This window comes from Gymnodraco acuticeps, unplaced genomic scaffold (assembly GCF_902827175.1).
Source record: "Gymnodraco acuticeps unplaced genomic scaffold, fGymAcu1.1, whole genome shotgun sequence".
NCBI lineage: Eukaryota > Metazoa > Chordata > Actinopteri > Perciformes > Bathydraconidae > Gymnodraco > Gymnodraco acuticeps.
The window spans coordinates 1,693,170-1,709,069 of record NW_022990010.1 but is presented as its reverse complement, the minus strand read 5'-3'; the positions used below and the strand labels follow the sequence as shown (position 1 = coordinate 1,709,069).

Below are 15,900 nucleotides of genomic sequence, written 5' to 3'. Positions count from 1 at the left end.
AGAAACAAGCCCAGAGCATAGTGGAGAGATTAAAAGTCAAAGACACAGAGAAGGGGGATGACGGACAAGGAACAAGAGGGATAGAATTAACTTAATTGACATGAAACCAGAAAGCTTTTTTCTTTGTGTCAATTAAAACAGCACTTTACAAAGGTACACAGGAGGAGGAGGAAAGGGCAGAGGATGTGGATGTTCGGCGTCTGCCCACCCTGTCCTCCTGCTGTCCGTCTTACTGAGTGTTTTGGAGCTCACAGCCTGGCCACTGGTGCTGCACTGAACTGCTTTCCTTTCCAAACCCTGAAGACTGAAAGGAGTGACCTAGCCTTTTCCGCTAACTCACTGACCGTAAACGAAGGAGGGAAAAAAAAGATGACATGGGAGGAAAACATGCCTCCCATCGCTGGGAAGATGAATCAAACTGATGAACGGGGCAGTTTTGAAAAATCGGCAGTCCTATTTGGGGTTTGTCAAAGGTCTGACTGATTTATTTGGCGTGAGGTGATGGACGGGAGTCTTCTCCGATTCGGTGTTTCCATTCCAGACAAGCAGGGCAAGCTAAGGGTGATTGAAGGTAGATGCTGTGTACACTTCCTGCTTTTCTGACTCCAGGACTGTTGTAAAGAAAAGGAAAGGGATGGATGGGGAAAGAAAAGAAAACGTGGGAGGTAAAACAGGTCAGACGAGTGTTGAAGGAAAGTAAAGTGAGCGGGACAGGGGCAAAAAGTAGGAGAAAGCAGGGAGCAGATGGAGAATAAGAAGCAGATAGGTTCACCTCTCATTAGCTCGCCTGCCACACAGTATGCCACGAAGCAATGCACCTCCCAAGGACATGAATTAAACAGAGAGCCAACTCCCTCAGAGGAAAGCAGCCCTGCCAGCACTTAGCCAGCCCTCATAAACAACCAGCTCACGTGTGTCACTTCCTCTTCACCCAACAAAGCGACAGCAGAAATAAATTACCTTTAAGTAGACCTCGCTCGTCCCTTCCCTCAGCATCCTGTAGCTGTCGGCGCAAACTGATGGACAGCGAAAAGGTAAAAGTCAGGTAGAAGACTTTCGCCCTAAGGTAGTTGTTACAATGGCAGCTGAAAAGAAAATCCCCCTCCCTGTTTAATCCTGCGTCATTGCTTCTTTTAGAATGGTATTTAGCCAGTCAGTCCTTATTGGAGGAGTTTCAAAGAGAAGAGGGATTAGCTTGATTTTCTTACATCGACAAACAAGCAAGCAGTGGCCTGACAATAAACATCTGTGACCATAAAATGATCAAAACATGTAAGGGCAAAGAAGAAAGCTACAAGGGAAAACAAATGGAGTCAGGTGTGTAACGAGAATACTTTGGCAAGGTGTTGTACTTCTTGGCAAGACGTTCTCAAGCTGAAAGCAAAAGCAGGAATGAATCACCAACGAGGACAGTAAGCTGAAGGTGGGCAACATCCTTCTGAGAACACGGCACAATGAAGATGGCCCTGTGTTATATAAAAAGAAATGTCATGCAGAATCTTTCTGGGTGAACAACTAAACACATTATTATTAGAAACTAAATGTTCCCACCCTTCCAGGAACTAGAGCCTTGCTTGTAATGACAGCTAAAGAGAACAAATTGATTTTTCCAAGCATTTTCTCTTGGGATAAAGAGTCAGAGTTCAGACATGGTGTCGTGGGAGAGGGGATGGAATGCTAGGTTCTCAGCACTACATCTGTGAAAGGCACCTAATGAAAAGGTTACGTTCTGTCTTGAGTCACAGCTTATGAAAGGAGATATATGAGTAATACACAAGTACGCTTACATCCCACCCCCTATCCCCTCACTTCCTCCAAACCCCCGAGCTCCAAAGTATGACCTGAAGTTGCTCCAAAAACTCTCCATCATTCCTCCTACTCCTCTGCCTCCTCATTAGGTCTACTCCTCCACAGCTGTGATACACTCTAGTATTTGCCAAATAAAAAAAGAACAAGAGGCCAGCTATGCAAATTCCTAACATGCCAGTAATGCCACACATCTATCATCAATCATCCTGCTCACTGCTGGACAGGAATCACAAAGCACAGTGCACCTGGATGCATGAGCAGAGGGGCCACCCATACACTGATCTAGGGAACCATTTGCTAAGCTTTGGCACCTTTGGATAATAAACTGTCTAGTTGGTGTGAAACAATTCTGCACCACAAAAACGAGAGAATGATTCTGCACCGCTACTGTAGTGAGCACCCTGTTAGCGATTGGAGTTTGGCTGCCATTAAAGGCTGCTATTGAGCGGTCCTTTGGTGAAACACAGGTTTGTTAATCAAGCGAAGACAAAACAATTACTAGAATCCTATAATCAATGTTGGTAGACAAACAATAAATCCTTGGTGGCCGCTTCAGACAATGACAAGTGGTGGGAAATGGGCTTCTTCTAATTAAACAGAGACCTGCTGTTATGCTATCGTTAGCTATTAGCTCTGCCGCTACACCGTTTAGCCCATCTGATTAGGCAGTTTGACACATCCAATGTAATAGCCTTGGCAAAGTAAGTACTTTTTTTCCCTTTGTTGTTACTGCATGCTTGCCATTCTGCCACTGCTTCATACTGCTGTTATGAATAAATAGCATTAACAAATGAAATGTCTCTAAAGGGTTACTGTAATGTAGGTCAAATAAATGTACTGTACAGGGAAAATAACTAATACTGGATACAGTATGCAAAAGTATACTTAATGAATTATGGAGGTATTTGTACAATCACTATTACTGCATGAGTTAGAAAAGCACAAGTAAAAACGGTGACATTTGACTAAAAGCGCCTGTTGTTTCAGCAAATGATTTAAAGAGGTCAAAAGGGTTATAACCCTTGTGAAATAAGAGTATATCCGCTCAAAATTTGACAGATATAATCACTCAATCTAACCAATGGAAGATTAAATTCCAGTTGTCTTCCGCTGGATTAGAAATCAGGATTCTGAGGGATGTGCGGAAAGCCTAATGTACAAGGAATCGCAGCAAAAGGAGAAGAGCTTGATGGAGAATGCCGGAGGAATCAGGAAAGAAAAATCTGCCTGGATTTAAGAGAGCAGCGTGTGAGCTGCTAATGGCAGACTATAGGCAAACAGTGATATGTAGCTCTGAACGTACAGTTTATAAAACAAAACAAAATATGCCAGGGGGGATGAAATGATATTGTCCAAATCATATTGATTTCTTATGGCCTTTTGAAACCGGCAGAGTGACTTGCTTTGTAGATGTTATAGGATTTTTTTGTAATGCAAAAGTGGGTGAAGCACAAATAATGGTCAACTAAACATTCAGTCAAGCTGACATGTTTCCATCTACACACTTACCAAATGATAGCAGCCAGAAACCAGTCATGATCAATAGTTGTTCATGACTTGCTTTAAAAAAGGTCCCATTATCCACAGTCTTCCTCCATTACTGCCTCTTTTCCAGTCATCCCTTACTCTCCCTCTCATCTATAATTCCACCTTGCTTCCTCTGATGCTTCCTGACCTCGTCTAGCTAATATCTACTTTCCTGCCTCCCTTTCCTTCTTCACCTACTTACTTACTTCTAGGTTCATACATATGTTCCTTAAATCTCATAACTCTCTGTTTTCTTCCCTTTCTGATTTCCTGCAACTTTCCTTCTCAATTTCACTTCCATCTATTAATTCTGCTCCTTCCTTTCTCCCTGTCACCTTCTCCTAAACACTCGCCTCTGCAACCCTTAGTTTAATTTACCTGCCCTCCACCTCTCCTCCCTCTCCTTCCACACAGCTCTCTCAAAACATCTACCATTTCTCCTTTTCCACCTTCTGTGTCTTCCTTGCCCTCCTGCAGTTCACAGGTTTCCCAGGGCACATTGTTGCATCCCAACGGAAGCTTGCACAGCATTCTGCCATAAATAATTGAAGAGGCCCCACATGGCCAGGCACGCTCAGTCTAAATGGATTATTCTGGGAGAGATCAATGCCGGCCTGTGAGGGTTTTATTAAGGCCTGCAGATGAAACGAACAAGGCCACCGTCAATGCTCTCCTCACTCTGTCTTAATTCTGCCCCACTCTAGCGTGACTACCTACACACCTCCTCTTTTGCTTCGTGTGCAATACCCATCCACTCCCGTCAATGACCCCGTCCCGCCACATGAAGACCGTGGCCGACCTCTTACAGTACAGTTCTGAATTAAACATAAATGTCTATCCAAGACAGTGTATGAATCATTCATTCTTTATGATGCCTTTGACTGTGATGCAGGCTAGTAGTAAACAGGCGAGACAGGGTTTTGTTATTCCATTGTCGAGACGCATCATCCTCATAGACATCCACCACCTCCAGCATCCGCTCACCAGCATGGCGGGAAACATCCGGCGATACCCACTGGAGTTGACATGGGTAAAAAAAATGAAAAAAGGGGGGAGGGCGTGACATGCTACCGTGACCTTCAGAGTTATGACCCTCAGGGGCGAGTGGTGGCTGCAGTGGTGAATAACCCTCTGTAAGCTTCTCTCCCTGAGGAGATTTACATCTGCCTCATCCAGTGAGAGCTTTCCTAATTGTCTGCTTACCGGAAAACATCCTGCCAAGCTGGCAAACACAGACAGCTTGTTAGTTATTCAGATCTACTGGCTACACGTGGTTAATGAAGACAAGGATATCGTACTATTCCAAAACTACGGGCAATTCTACTTTCTAACTCACACCTAACCCAATCCTCATAATTTGCAATGCCACAACAATTAATATTATTAATGTTGCCTCCAAAGCATGGCAAGAAACACCCAATCCAGAAAACATAGTTACCAAGTAATTGACTGTAGTTGCAGGACATGGGACTTTTGTTGCATATTTATTTTCATCACCATAAAGTGCAGCAGCAATGGAGCTGTAGTACAGATCAAAGCATCATTCATTAACATCCTTGGCTTCCTGCTATGTGTAAATGCACATTACAGATCAAGTTCTATAGAGTTACACTCTGAAAATGCATTATGTACATTTACTTAATGTCCTATTTATATAAAAAAACACACATTTCAAACAAAACGTAATTGTTCAGTGTCCATTAAACAATAGGCTACATCTCCTCTTGCTACCTGAATGTAAACATTTGTAAAAAGGAATGAAACGTGTTTCTTTAAGTAGTGGTTTTAGTGTTTATGTGTTTCAGGTCATTTTTGCTGAGGTAAGGTGGCCAAATGCTTTAATTTGCGCCAACATTTACAATGTTACTCATTGGCGAGATTTAAGCCACATCTAGACAAAATATAAGTAACACTTGTCTTTGGAAAAATGGTGACTTACATTTTCCTGGGATATATTTATCTCTGTTGTCCATTGCGCATTAACGTCCATAGATCCACTTAGAAAAAGAAGAAAAAAGACGCTCCTTGCTGTGTAAATACGGAGCTTGCCTTAAAACGATCGTTCTAAAAGTGTATCCAGTATCAAAGTAGTACGGTGATACATGACTGTAGTCACTGTACTTCCACATAATATCTCCAAAACAGAACATATATAATTCGGCATCGTCTGAATGCAGCGAATTTGCCGAGGTCTAATCAAATACAGCTTTTAAAGACGAAGGCTCAAGAACTTGCCCTATGACCTCATGGATCTATGTGACACCATACTTCCTGTGTATATTTCCCAAAGCATTGTGGGTGGATGGAAAACTAGCGATTTTCCCTTCATTTAATGAAAAAAACGAAATTGGCATAACAAGAGTGACAACATAAATTAGTATTAACTCAATATTAACTATGTTCCTTTTGTATAAAAATGTTTGTCAACGTTTAAAGGTGCTGGGTGAGTGCAGAGCAACGTGTGTATCATTTTAAAATAGGTTACAGTTTGAATAAATGGGAAATAATGTATTCTTCCCAACAGTTAAGCTCCTTTACTAATATGTTCACTTTTACTGTATATTTTTGACTAAATGTGGATAAATTACTAGTTATATGTTTGTTATATTCTCAGGTTGTCTAAACATGTCTATATTATCCTTGAGTAAAGAGCCTTTGAATGTCTTACATGCTGCTTTAACCTGCACAAAGACTCCATCAGTGACTATGATGTGTTCCTCTCACCAATTAAATAAAAAACTGATAAGGTTATGTTTACCCTTAATGTACACACTTTTCTGATTACTGTGAAAACAACATAATCAAACCTTCCACACAAGCTCTGTTACCCCCTGCTACTTCAACCCACTTTGTTTTGATTGTGATTGTGGCTGGCAGACATGAATAGACATTGCTTTATGGAATGGTGTTTTGAAATTAAGCTTAACATATTTGACAGGGAGAGAGAGGCCCTGAGGCTTTTACCCCATCCTTTACATGTGAGTGGTCCTCCTCTCCTTCCTTGGGATAGAGGAAAACTCTTGCATTTCTCCAGGACCGCCCATCTTCTCTTTCCTGACATCTTGGCGTGTTCCAGGAAAATGTGTACATATCAAAGCCATTAAAGTGTCAAACTCCACAGTAGGCTTAAAACAGGTCAGAATGTTCATGAAAACTTGTAAATATAGTGCTTTTTTTGCCCTCATTCGGGCAGTCAAGACTTTCACTAAAGAGCTTATCTCTTAGTCATTTGAAATGACAAGCCAGTGTTAAAAAGATGGACAATTTTTTTTCTCTGCTGTTAGAATATTCCAGCTCTTCCAGCATTTGAGGACCATATGTTTTCTGACAAGATTTACTACAATATGGAAACGTTAGACAGAAGGATGAGAGATGCTCTTTCACATTAAACAACCCTTCCTTTATTTAATGATTTACTTAGTTTTCATTACCGTTGTATTGCCAACAATGGGGTTATGATTATAAATGGCAACAATTCACTGGTTTTAGTTATCCAGACTGTTGACATGTATGAACAAAAAAATACTTGTGGATGAAGCAGTGGAGGTAAGCACAAGATGAGATGGGATACTCTGAAATTGACATTGTGCTACTTAGAATTTCAAATTCTGCCACAGGCTGGGGAACAACATGAGAGAAAAAAATAGCCCGCTGTTTATCTGGAGGTGACAACTAACAAGCACTATCCTGGCAATTAGACTGGTGCAGTGCACATGGGCGAAGCTTACCATAAAGTGTGCTTATGATTACATATTTTCTTGTCCCTCTCTCCTTCCAGTCTCCTCCCGCTTTACATTTTGGGTCCCCTTAAACAGCTCCGCCAGCCATCCGCATCTGTTTTCATTTTGACTGCATTAATGACATGGCCACAAGCGTAGGCATGGTGGCTTGTAATGAGACTGCAGATTGTGACTTAAAGCTCATCTTGTAAATATAATAAAAGTGTAATTGCATTTGTAGGTGTTTGTGTTTATCAAGTGCCTATCTGTCACTCTCTGCATATGCAATGTGTGTCAGTCCTCTCTCACATGCCTGAATTGTATCTGCCCAGCTGGTGACAGGTGAGTATGATTGAAGTGCATTTCTGCAGCAGAAAACAACGCATGCTTGGGCATGGCATCCAATCACCCATCTCATACATACAAAGAGGCTGGTTGATTGATGTCAAGTTGAGACGTGTACACAGTAGAAAACTAACCTGCCACGCCTCCATTACTAAGAGCTATGTAACTAAAAGGTGACCTATGAAGCTCTCTAGAAATTAAAAAGGCTCCTAAATGAAGGTTTGTGTTTATAACATGTTTAATTTCTCTGATAAGAACGAAAGGTAAGGGAGAAAAAGCTCACGTCACAAATAAATACTTGGGTGGTAGATTTCACATTGTACATCATCTATCTTACTCAGCTTCAAAACAGGGTTTGCTTTGATGAGCCCTTGTATCATGGTGTTTGATGAACTCTTTGTTCATAGACATATATTTCATGGTTGTTCTCCATTATTTTGAATGCCTTCAAATCCATACTGGTTCTTGTAAGATCGTATAAGACCCTACAACGAACCATCACTTTTTACAGTGTGTGGCCTGGATGTCCAACATGGGTATTTGATTGCTCCATGAGCAAAAGCTGGGTGAGGAGACGCTTCATAAAGTGTGTCCAGCCCATTAAGTCTGAGGGAGACTCCAGTAAGAGCTTTCCTTCCGCAGGCCTGTCCTTTAAGCAGAGAGCGAACGCCTCTCTAGTGATCATTGGGTGGCACCAGATCTTAATATCAAGAGGCAGACTGGAGCATACATGTTGGTGCTGAAGTGGGATACAAATTATAATTTAAAACATCATATTAAAATCTTACAAATAGAAGCCTTAAATTCAACGGGTGCTATCATAAAAATATGTGACATTACAAAGACAAACAGAGAGTGCATGCAAATTGGTGTGCGTGTCTTTGTGTTACACTATACACCAACTGACGCATTACATAATTTGTTTCATCACTGTGGTTCAGCTCCTACATATTATAATGCCTTTTTGCATGAGGCCAAACTTTCTACTGTTTTTTAAAAAAAGAATATGCATGAACTATGGAAAGGCAAAATTAAGTGAGCATGATTGGTTGCCAGAATAAATCTGTGTTAGCATAAGTCTGAATATAATTCCGAAAGGACTGTAGACTATTTTCAGAGAGGTTGGGTGCAAGTGAGGGGTGTGTGCTCCCTCACATACACATCCAGGGGAGGATTTTACCTGCCTTGCTCATGAGCTCTTGCATATTCTGGTTTTTGTGTGTGTGTGTGTGTGTGTGTGTGTGTGTGTGTGTGTGTGTGTGTGTGTGTGTGTGTGTGTGTGTGTGTGTGTGTGTGTGTGTGTGTGTGTGCGTGCGTGTGTGTGCGGGGGGTTCTACGTGACGGAACATAACAGGGAATTGTAACACACAGCAACATAATACATTTGATTACATTACATTGTACAGCAAGCCCGTAAGCCATTTCCAGGAACCATAAAAAAGCTATAACTAAGTTACCACGGGTACAAGGAAAAATGAATAAAGCCATTTTCTTTTAACAACCAGGGCGCTGGCGAGATATTGTTCTCTCCTCTGGCTTTTATGAGCTATGTAGACTCGAGATGCGCTCATTTCGATCGAAGCAGGGGACGGCACAAGATGGAAAATGCACAACTTCAGGGTAGAACCAATTAACTCGATTGTTTTGTGGCAAACGTTAAACACGTATCTGAAAATGAAATGCTCATTCGGTTTCAGAAATCTTCTCTAATGCAAACAAAGATAAGTGTCTGCATTGATTTAAACAATGGACGCACTAAGGCTCTCCCCTTCCTCGTAAATCTTCTTCATCATTTCAATGGAGCTGCATTAAGTGACAGCAGATACGTGTGTAATTCCAAGGTTACCGGGTAAACGAAAATAAAGACAGTAAAGGCAGTTTTAAAAAAAAAAAAATACACATTTAAAAGTTCGAAACTGAGACTTTTTTTTCTGATACTCCTCACTGGACATAAACATCTGCAACCATTTCACACAACATTGTTTTAATTCAAATCGGAGCGTCCAGCATTCAACAAGGGCATCCCTTGTAAAAAGTCAGTGTCACTGCTGTGCTGACTCCACCTCGGTGTAGCTGTGGAGAGCTCGAGCTGCGCACCTCGAAATAAGCCCAACTCATTTACACGACATTGGATCAACGTGGTGCGCAGAGGCAAATCCGGTACAAGGGTGTAGAGCAACACTACAGTACTCTCGAAAGTCCAACATGTGTACCTTTAGATTAACATTACAAACAACCGGTCCACACAAAGAGAGAAAGAGAGAGAGAGAGAGAGAGGAAGAGGGAGAGGGTAGCTATCACAAATTGCATTTCCGATTGATGCCTGCAAGCCTGAATGTTTCTTGATCTACTGGCATGTCCGTATGAGTGGTTTTAAATGTAAAGCGCCTCACCCCCCTGTGGAGATACACTTGTTTGATGGAGCACCCCCCCCCCCCCGTAAACTCCCTGCATACACTCTCTCTCACACACACACATCCGCCCGAAAAAAAGATGATTCAGAAATATGCGTTTGGCTCCAGATCTATGGCATATACAAGTGCATAAGAGACATTTTTGAGAATCTTCCCCCGTCTATCTGCCACAGTACCATCCGGGTTTCTTTTATTTGGCAGATTAAAAATGTAATTAACTCTCAGTGGAGGAATGAAAGGGAAGTCGTGCCCGTTACGGCCGTCGTTCAGAATGATGGATATCCTTCGTGCAGCAGAAACGCTCCGCTCACAGCAGCAGCAGCAGCTATGCGGTGGCTGAACTGGGTCTCCCGCTGAGTCCGGGACTACACCGAGCATCTCTCTCCATCGCACAGCTCTGTTGCAGCTTAAAAAGCTTCTTTGCAGTATTTTTGAAATGATGCTCCTCTTTGGGCACTTGCCTCTGCTGGTGATAAAACCGTAGAATAACGCACAGCTCGCGCGCTCCCACACCAAATGCCCACATGACTATTGTGTTCAAGCGGTTAAAACATGAAAAAGCCGTAATTTAAATGGCAGATTTTGTATTAGAAATACCGGGTAGACAAAAGTGGCCGGATAGAGTCAGGAAAAAGACACAGCGAAGTGTACCATACCTTTTTTCAGCCTCGGAGTTCCTCTTTCTTTCTTCTCTGCTTATAAACCCTCACATCTTCATCATTAAAACAACAATAATCCCCGGGTTTTGTTAAGTGTGTGAGTTCCTGCGGCAGGTCCAGTGAGGAGCGGTTCAAGGGTTCCTCTGCTGGGTTAAATTATGTTTTTAATATCCACCCCAAGAGCGCAGGTTGCTCAGGACGCGTCTGGGTACGGCAGGAGGAGTCGCTCCCTCAGCAGCAGCCACCGTGCGCATTTGGAGAAACAAGTGCTGTGTCCGCGCAGGGAAGCTGAGGGAATGATGTCATGCGTCCGGCCCTCCCTTTCCAGCCACCCCTCAACTCACGGCTTTCTCCATATTCTCTCCCCCCTCATCTCATATAGCCTACCCTTCTTTCTTTGACAGAAAAAAAGACAATACAACATACATTTAGTCAAGCACTGCATATTTAAATCTTGTTTTGAAATGCTAAAATTATTCTAACATTGTATTGAATGTTTCCAGAATTGAAATAAAAATGTGTTACTTTATCATAATATTCTGAGATTTGTTTTTGGAACACTTTTTTCATACGTTTATGAGGTTTGAAGCTGAAATACAGGGCTGCACCTCTTGATTTTGCAGATATGTTTTACAGTGCTCCACTTGACGTGATGAAGTCACGCCCCCCCCCCCCCCCCACGCCTCAGTGAAGGTATCGTCCAGTAGCATCGCCAGCCTGCCTTTACCCGGGAGAAAAGGGGAGGTAAAGCAGGATGAAAAACACCAATGCACGCCGTGCACTGAGTCAAAGCAGCCTCCCCCTCCCAGCCATCGCATCTTAAAGATAACGCTTCATATCTTCTCATCTGAGTTATAGCTGAGGATTGTCGTGTTTATCATGAACTGCATTGCAAATAAATGACACCCCTTACCATTGATCTTGTTTTGAGTGTAAATAAGTTAGGAAATGCAATTGTTGCCAATAGGATGGATGCATTTAATATGTTACAATGGAAACACATGCACGTATTGTCATGATCATTTTTGTATTGTCATTACTTTAAGGATATACTGGGAAACGATTATAGCAAGTGGATATAGGTTATCAATATCTATGTGACATTTGTTTCTCCAGAGGAATATGAAAAAAGATTTAAGAGAAAGAAAATCTAAATCTTAATGTAAAACTGCTGAAGATGTCTCTTTTAATGCAATAGGTCAGTCAAAAACTGAGACTAACAGCCTATTTTAAACTGGCGTATCTTCAAATGCATTTAAATTCCTCACAATGTGTGAGCAAGCTATAAGGTATTTTCTGCATCCCGACTTTGCAGCTGGCTGCTTGCTGAAAGAAACTCAAAGAAAAGACTGTGAGGGCGTTTAATCAATCAACTTCAGCTGCAGGTTTTACTTAATCAAATCTTTAAAGTGGCAGGGCTGCTTTCCTCCATATTGGTGCACGGATGCTCTGCAAGGACAAACTGAAATGTTGCCCTGTGCCCAAATTAAGCTTTTTCTGTATGCATGCACTTGTTTTTAAAGGGCGGTTAATTGTGGGAGAACACAGGTTCTTTTGTTCCATGTTCAGTGCATCCATGTCATCCATCAGAATGGCTTTCCATCCATAACGTTTTCTATATATTTTATATTCCTACTTATCTGTATTCATGATATGGGAAGGGGGGATATAAACAGAAGACAGATAAATAGCACAGGTCATTGACATGCCAATACATCACAGGGATAACAGACAAACACGAACACCCGAGGGCACCAGTGAGTCTTCAGGTCAATGGATCTGCATGTTTCAAGTGCAGCACCCAAAGGACCAAACCACTGACCCTGAGTCCTTTTTCTTAAGAGTTTTATGAATTTTTAAACATGTCAGGTATAAACAAGATGTGAGGTATGCTGTTCTGTGGTCTTGCAGAATTGAACAGTTTGATGAGTAGTTCAAACTGATGAGTACAGCAAAGTATTACAAGCGGTACAAATAAATATTAAACATAACAAGTATAAGTATTGAGTCTGACGCACTGGTTGCAGTCTAAGGGGGCCAAGGGCGGCCAATTTCATATTTTGTAAGGGCACCCTGTGGTTTAAGTGTCCCACACATGTGCCAAAGACGATTGTAGTTGGTTTAAAGAAATACAAACAAGCTCCTCAACTTGAAGCATTCATGGCCACAAACAATTCAAAATGAAATAAAAATAAACCCTAAATGTTCAAAATGATGCAAAGATATGACAACAAAATTAAGAAATATATTATGAAGATGGCAGACCAAAATCAATTGTGTCTCTGTGCAACAAAGAAACAATTATTCTTAAATAAATAACTGGAAAGCACCCTACTTAACAACTTCATCATTTGTGGCCCCAGCAGGGTTCAGACTGGTAGCTTTGGAAGTGTTGAAGCCATTCTCTCCCTCTGAGCTTGAGAGGACCATGTGTGACCGTTAAGACCAACTAAAGCATCCAAGTCCCCTGGACTGATCATTTGATTGTCCTTTGCCTGTCTGCCTTTACTTTAGATAATTGGACATTTCTTTGATAATGTGTGACACTCACTTCAGGGGGTCGTGACTTACGGGGCAAAAAGTCGACTGGGTAACATTTTTGATTTTACAAGCAGGCTTGTTGTCACAATGTTGAAGGTTACTATGTATTGCATTTAATATTAGTTTTGTTCCTTAAAATCAATCAATAAAACAGTTGGCGTAATATAAGCGGAGTCCTTCTGTACGTCTGTTGTAACCTTGCCACGCCTTCAAGGATGAAGAAGAAGTAGGAAGCTTGGTGATGAAAAAAGGCCAGCTACTACAACGTATTATAAGCTAGTAGGTTGTCTGCAGTGATATTTTCAGAATCAGAAACAGGTTTATCACCAGGTAGGTTTACACTTACGAGGAATTTGACTTGGTGTCGTAGTGCATAAAAACAAGAATTAAAAACACAGGTAGAGGACTAGAAAAATATTTAAAATAATACAAAATATAGTGTAAAATATAACAGTATTTACATTGCAATGGAATGAAGAGGAATAATATATGCAATAAAAATCAGCTGTAATACAAAATAATGTATATGAGTCTGCGGTGTGGTTGAGGTAAAGTGTCAGTGGGGGGGGCCGGGCCTTCCCTTCTCTTGCGTTTCGGGTCAAAAGTGACCGAATTACTTTTATTTTAATCATAAATATTGTGTTTTTCATCCAATTGCCTCAATACCTTATGTTATCCTCCACACTAGGCCTCTGAACATATACACTTGATGATCACCACTTGCATTGCATTTTGAGTGATTTATTCAACAGTGAAACACCCTTGACGTTTTCGGTCAGATTTGACCGCCATAGAAAATGAATGGGTATGAGTGTATTATGTTCATCCTGCAGATGGAAAACATCTATACACACACACACACACACACACACACACACACACACACATTACGGGAACCTCTCACGTTCTCGCGCTGTATGATACAATGTATCATACCTTCTCACAGGTGCAAGCTCTGTGCCCCTCAAGAAACACAAACCTCTCACTTTCTCGCGCTAAATGCGCCTCCCTTACTGGCTCTCAAGCAGTTATATTTGTGCCTTGCTCACATTTGACTCATTGACACAATGAGCAGGCGAATTTCTGTACGAGGGGCTCTGGACACATTTTTGAACCAGATGAAGAGGAGATTGAACAAGATGAAGAGGAGATAGAGGAAGATGTCTCAGAAATGGAAGACAACATCGATCCAGACTATGAGCCTACAACAGACCAGGAAGAGGCACCTGAGGGAGAGGCCCCTGAGGGAGAGGCCCCTGAGATAGAGGAGCCTGAGGTGACATTCCACAATTTTGCATTGCCTACTATGTGCGTGAACACACGTGAACACACACACACACACACACACACACACACACACACACACACATGTGCTGTTATGGTATATTTCTCTTTCAATAAATGTTCATTGAGGAAAACAGTATCAGTGTCTTATTTTATATTCATCACAGTAAATGCTGAACTTAATGGGCCCACCGGTGGGTGACATGACATGAAATACTGGCTTGCTTGTATCAAATCAATACATCCCATACATCATTGGAACGGGAAGAATCTCAGCTACAACACTGAGTAAATCATTTCCATCTCCAGTAAACACAGCCTACATGGCAAGCATTTTTATAATATACAGTAATTTAAAATAAGCACTATCTTTGAACTTACTGCCAAAAATAATATGAAATTCACCCCTGGTGTCATTATGTCTGTCATCCCTTGATTCTACTTGCTTTGACTGTTCAAATGAGATGTCAATCATCACAATTGGATAAGGAGTTCCAGAGATATCACTGTGAAAATAGCATGGGGAGGGGGGTATGAGCTAACGCAAGAGAAGGGTTAAGAGGCCGGTAGCGGAGGGGAAGAAACTGTTCAGGTGGCGAGAGGTTTTGGTCCTGTTGGAGCGCAGCCTCCTGCCAGAGAGGAGGGGGGTGAATAGTTTGTGTCCAGGGTGGGAGGGGTCGGCCACTATCTTCCCTGCCCGCCTCAGGGTCCTGAGCTGGAGGCGTGCAGGAGGCACATTATGTATCAGGGTTACATTAACTATGAAAAAGGCAATAGCAACAAAATCCACTGGCTTCTAATACAAGTCTTTCTCACTTTATGGCTGAGTGAGAGGAGCAGCATTATTTTATTTGTATTTTGGCATGAGGCAATTAACTTATCAATCTCAAATGGCTATCACATACTCTCGACTACAGCATGCATTCCTGTCGTTGTCCAACCCCATGGCATTGAATTAAATGAAATAGATCTATCAGAGAGAGAAAAAGAACAATAGTATCAAAATAAAATAGCTCCCTGATATTGTCATTTGTTATGATAAAGTATGACACCTTTGGGGCTGATACATCATCCTGTTTCCTGATTAAAATGACTCTCTGCTGCCTTAATGTTTAAATAAAGATAAGGGAGCTGGTCAATTTGCTTTAAAAAAACAAGAGACTGCTCCTTGTCTTTGATTGAATCACAACATCTCTCCCCTTTCTTTTTCATTCCTTCTTTTTTCCATCACCTACTTCCATTCCAATGATCTCCCCTTGTTGTTCTTCTCTAACTTTGACCTCCTCAGTTGACCTGCATTTCTCTAACTCCTCTTCTTTCTCCCTTAATAGGTTCATCTGTGTGTGGGAAAGCCATGCCAGTCAGAGTGGCTGGATGAGTGGTTTAATTAGAGAAAAAGTAGTCGCCTCATACTGATCACGGGCAATCAAGGGCCACTGGCTGGAAGATAAGTCGGACGAAGCCATTCGTTGATTGGTGATTGTAGAAGTGTTATTTAATCTACATGATACGCTTAAAGAGCTTTGAGTCAGATTAGGGATAAAGATAATGCACTACAGTGGAATTAATTGTACCAAAGTAGAGCCAAGTTCCAGGCCAATT

General features: G+C 41.6%; 1 protein-coding gene across 15 annotated transcripts in view; it reads right to left on the bottom strand.

The window, feature by feature from the left end:
• The window catches only part of ptprsa (protein tyrosine phosphatase receptor type Sa), a 242,357-nt gene extending 231,622 nt beyond the window's left edge, over positions 1–10,735 (bottom strand). For 6 of the 15 annotated variants that reach the window (XM_034213090.1, XM_034213091.1, XM_034213087.1 and 3 more), the window contains exon 1: positions 10,471–10,734. The gene's annotated coding sequence lies outside the window, so the exon portion shown is untranslated. Of the gene's footprint in view, positions 1–10,470 lie in introns of all 15 variants that reach the window. The other 9 variants (XM_034213083.1, XM_034213086.1, XM_034213088.1 and 6 more) reach the window with 4 other exon arrangements.
• Between the last annotated feature and the right edge of the window lie 5,165 nt (positions 10,736–15,900).